This window comes from Euphorbia lathyris, chromosome 10 (assembly GCF_963576675.1).
Source record: "Euphorbia lathyris chromosome 10, ddEupLath1.1, whole genome shotgun sequence".
Lineage (NCBI taxonomy): Eukaryota > Viridiplantae > Streptophyta > Magnoliopsida > Malpighiales > Euphorbiaceae > Euphorbia > Euphorbia lathyris.
This window is the reverse complement of record NC_088919.1, coordinates 56007991-56013514: the sequence shown is the minus strand read 5'-3', so window position 1 is coordinate 56013514 and position 5524 is coordinate 56007991.

Below are 5524 nucleotides of genomic sequence, written 5' to 3'. Positions count from 1 at the left end.
AGAGATAAGATTTTTATAGGATGGTTTGGTTCCTCCACACCTCCTCTTCATTTCCATTTATGAGATGCTGATTGCAGTCCAAGCACATGAAAGGTTTGCTCCCGGTCAAAAATAATATTGTTTTAGCTTGGAAACCACAGTATTTGTTTTGGAACAAAAAAAACCCACATGTATGATCTGTAAAAGCGCGAAACCACGTGTTTTTTTTTCTTAAAATTGAACCTATAAAATTTTACTATCTTTTACGTGTAAATATGTACTTTTCCAAAAATATTAGGGATAAATTTAAATTTTATATTAGAAATAAATATAAATCTCATCTCAACAAAAAAAAATTATTTATCAAAAGAATAATTTGAAATATAATTAATAAAATTTTTATATACTTAATTAATTATTTATACTAGGCTTAAACCATACAGATCCTTAAGTTGGCCATTTTGGTCATTTTGCTCCCCGAAGTTAAGGAACAACCTATTAGCCATTTGAACTCCTTTAAAGTGACATAACACGCTCTTTACTTTTCCTTAATTAGAGAAGATTTTAACCACTCGTCTCTCGGCTGACTTCTCATATGCAATATAATTTTTTTCCTTCAAAAAATTTACCCATTCATAGAGCATATTTTGCAGTAGCCTCTCTAAACTCATATGCACTTTGAAATATCATCCGAAAGGTAATTGGTCCTCACGGATCAATATCTTCTCCGGTTGAGGAAAAATTAAGGGGCGTCTTATATCACTTTCAGGGAGTTGGAGTGCCTAATGTGTTATCCCTTAAGTTTGGGGAACAAAATGACCAAAATTGACAACTTCAAGAGAGCTCCGCATGGTTTAAGCCATTCCTTACATACTAGTACCTCTATTCATGGGAAAGGGTATCTAGTTTGTAGGGAATGGGAAAGCTATCTGTTGAAACACCTTTCCACGAGATTTTGATTTGACAAAATCATTTAAGTTAATCCATGATTAAGAGACAGTTAAATTTATGTGCTTTGATTTAATTGTACTGATGTGTTTGTTCAATGTTGAGAATAATATATATATATATATATATATATATATATATATATATATATATATATATAAAAGAACAGGAATCAAAGTAAGATAGAACGCAGTCAGCATGATAACATAGCACGAGCTGAGTAAAGTATAACTCAGTATGAAAGAACAAAAGTCTTCTTCGGAACAATATCGCGCACAACGAAGCTGACCATGGAAACTGAGTAAAGAGTAACTCAGTATCGTAAAAAGCAACAATCAAAGACTACGACTATCAAAGTAAAGCTGAGTGCTCTTCAGGACAACACCAATGATTCGTTTCCTAAAAGACAAGATCCGACAGAGATCTGTGCAAATTCAGAAGCTTTGGAATTATGCATAGATACAGTTTCGAGACGCATGGGTTGACTGTCCTCTAGCTAAAAGATGAATCTGGCACTAGAAGACAAGCCTGACGTCTGCCGAACTCAGACGACAGGATTGGCCTGCAAATCTGAAGCTGACCAGAACCTTGTCGCAAGAAAGAGCCGTTTGAATCCAACGGATACATCCGAATTCAAATGTTAAGCCTTCAGATTTCAGCTATAAAAGGACAAGTTCATTCTTGGATCCATTGCCGATTTACAAAAGAGAAAAACATATACATACAAAGCACATTCAAACAAGAAAAAGATCTTACACCAAATTTCTATTCCTGTGTAAAAGCTAGATTGATTTTGTAATCATCTAAAGTGTTCTTCGTCTGAAAAGAACAAATCTGTATCGATTGTAAAATTGAGAGTGTTGTGCTGAGTACTCGGTTTTAGTACTCAGTGGTAGAGAAATCTAGGTGTTTGGTTATAGCACTTAGTAGGAGTTGAGTAGACAAATAAAGGAAGGTACTCTTGCATATTCAATTGCCTTGTAAACGGTTTGTGCTCTACCTTTAAAGAGCTCAGTATTGGATTGAAAAAGCCCGGAGGGACTCTAGGGACTGGACGTAGGCGGAGAGGCCGAACCAGGATAAGTCGTGCTGAGTAATTTCTAACTCTCTCTCTCAATATATCTATATATATGTGTGTTGTATGATTAAATTGCTCAGGATATAAATCGTAAAAGCTGACACTGAGTAATCTTGGTGCTGAGTTGGAAGCTGACCTCAAGTGTTGATTCCCAACTCACAAGTAAAACCGTTCTAGTCAGTATCTGACTGAAGCTGTCTTACATTTCTCGGCCGTGCTGACCTAAACTAAGTTAAGTAACTTAAGAATTAATTAAGTCAGCATTATTTAGCGAAAAAGTTACATTAGTTCCTAACCCCCCTGGAACTAATCACACAGGACCAACAAGTGGTATCAGAGCTAGAAGCTCACTACTCAAAGATAAAACTATCTTGAGCTGATCCCGATAAATGGCTAAGAACAGCACTCGTTTCCTTCCCGAAAATCAAACAACACAGATACTCCCTGAGGGATTATCAATTAGTCGGCCTCCCCTGTTCTTTGGATCTAATTATACCTTCTAGAAGAACAAGATGAAAAACTTTATTCAAGCCACAAACATGAGTGCATGGCTTGCAATAGTACAAGGCCCATACATGCCATACAAAACTGTTGACAATGTGAAAGTTGTTAAGAGTGAAACTGAGTGGTCAGAAGATGACCTCAAGAAACTACAAAATAATGCTTCAGCTATCAATATGCTTCACTGTGCTCGAGGTGACCTATAAAGGCACAAGCAAGGTCAAGGAGTCCAAAGTGAACCAACACATGAGATTGTACAAGCTGTTCGAGATGAATGAAAATGAAGACATCTCGGAGATGAACTCAAGATTCACCAACATTATAAATGAGTTGAAGAGACTCGGCAAGAACTTCACTGAAGAAGAGCAGGTGAAGAAAATCTTGAGAAGTCTGCCCAAGAGCTGGCAAGCTAAGAAAACAGCTGTGGAGGAAGCTTATGACCTGACCACGTACAAATACGATGAGCTAATCGGATCTCTGCTGACTCACGAGATCTCTATGAAAATTTTCGAAGCAAAAGAAAAGTCAGAAGACAAGAAACAGAAGTCACTTGTCATGAAAGCTGACTCAACCGAAGCTGACTCATCAGATGATGAGGAGATGGCCATGTTGACAAGAAAAATGAAGAAGTTGTTCAGAAAGAATGACAAGAACAGCAAGAGGCCATACAAAAGAGGTGATAGGTATAAAGCTGAGTCCAGTGACACCAGATATAAGAAGGACAGCTCAAAGCCTGTCACATGCTTCGAGTGCCATCAAACTGGGCACATTAAGTCAAGCTGCCCCAACTTAAAGAAAGAAAAGAAGGGAAGCAGAAAAGCTATGGTGGCTACATGGAGTGACAGTGATGACTCAACATCATCAGAAGCTGAAGCCACTGAGTCGGCAAATATCTATTTCATGGCCGATGATGCTGCTGACCACACTCGATCTGAGCAAGCTGACCTTTCAGAAGAATCTGAACAGGAGGAACACTCCAATGAGGTAACATCCTTACACTTGCTTAGAAATGAAATGATAAACGCCCTGAGTGATTTATATACACTGACTAAAAAGTGTAACAAGAAAATAAAGGCACTCAGCAGGCGGTGTGACAAGATTGAAGAGGTCAAACTCAGTGACCTTCGATATCTTCTCCAAGACAACTCAACTTTGCATAGTAACATGGAAATCATGCATAAGTTTGTCTTGGAAGTCCAATCAGATTCAAAGAAACTGAGAAAGGATGTCACAACCCTACAGAACCAAATAAATGGTTCAACTAAAAATAAATCCCACGCTGAGTACTCAGGTACTGGTCAGCGTAGACAGTTCACTCAGTGTGACTGTTGTGGGAAAAGAGGACACATAATAGATGTGTGTTGGTATAATAAGCGGATTGTCCAATGTGACTTCTGCGGAAAGAAAGGGCATACCACTAAGGTATGTTGGCATGCTCAGCACAATGGTGTTGACCAAAAACAAAGTCACCCTAAAAGGGTAACTTATTGTGACTTCTGTGGTAAACAAGGCCACACCATAAATATATGCTGTCACAAACTAAAACATGATATAACACCTGTCTACACTAACAAACGAGGACCCAACAAGAATTGGGTACCTAAAGATGAATAGTTTAAATTGCAGGTGAGCCTGAGGTGCACGGAGAAATCGAAACTATGGTACATTGACAGCGCATGCTCGAGGCATATGACTGGTGATAAAACTCAGTTCATCACATTTGAGTGTAAACGAGGTGGAAGTGTAAGCTTCGGAGACAATAAAAAGGGTAAGATAGTAGGATCAGGTACTATCGGAGGTAACCCTACTATTGAGTCTGTCTCCTTAGTCAGCGGCCTCAAATATAACCTGATGAGCGTAGCTCAGCTGTGTGACAGCGGTAGAAAGGTTGTGTTTGATGCCACTAAGTGTCGGATACTCGAGGGAAAAACAAATGATTTGATTTTAACTGCCCCTCGTGTTGACAATGTATACATGTTGAGTTTAGAAAAGAATTTTTCAAAAAATATATGCTTAGTGTCAAAGGAGGACAACTCCTGGCTATGGCATAGGAGACTTGGTCATGTAAGCATGGACCTCCTTGCCAAATTAGCAAGAAAGCAATTAGTTAAAGGATTGCCCAAACTTAAATTTGAGAAAGATCAATTATGTAATGCCTGTCAGCAAGGTAAACAAACTAAAAAGTCTTTTCAAAGTAAAAACATAGTCTCAAGCAAGCGTCCATTGGAATTACTACATATGGACCTTTTCGGACCTGTCCAGCCACTCAGCTTGGGCGGTAAGAAATTCTCCTTAGTCATTGTAGACGATTTCTCTCGGTATACTTGGATCATCTTGCTGAGTAGCAAGGATGAAACATTTGAGATGTTCACAACATTGATTAAAAAGCTTGAAAATGACAAAGACCTAAAAGTAGCTCATATCAGAAGTGATAATGGCGGAGAATTAAAAAACCAACAGTTTGATGAATTCTGTGAAGTTAGTGGCATTGACCATAATTTTTCTGCTCCTAGGACTCCTCAACAAAATGGGGTTCTAGAAAGGAAGAACAGAACAATAGTTGAAATTGCTAGGACAATGCTGAGCGAAAATAGGCTTCCAAAGTATTTTTGGGGTGAAGATGTCCATACATCATGCTACATACTCAATAGGGCTTTAGTTAGACCTATTCTTAAGAAAACCCCTTATGAACTTTGGAAAGGACGAAAGCCCAACATTGGCTACTTTCGTGCCTTTGGGTGTAAATGCTTTATACTCAATACAAAAGACAACCTTGCTAAATTTGATGCTAAAGCTGACGAAGCGATATTTTTAGGGTACTCAACTAACAGTAAAGCATATAGGGTGTACAATAAACGAACTTAAGTTGTAGAAGAGTCTGTTCATATCGAGTTCGATGAAACTGACCCTGCAGGAAAGACAACTCAGTCCGCCGATGATGACCCAAGCTCAGCTTCCGCTGACCAAATTGGAGCCGCTGAGTCATCAGTACAAGGGCTGACCAAAGGTAAACACGAA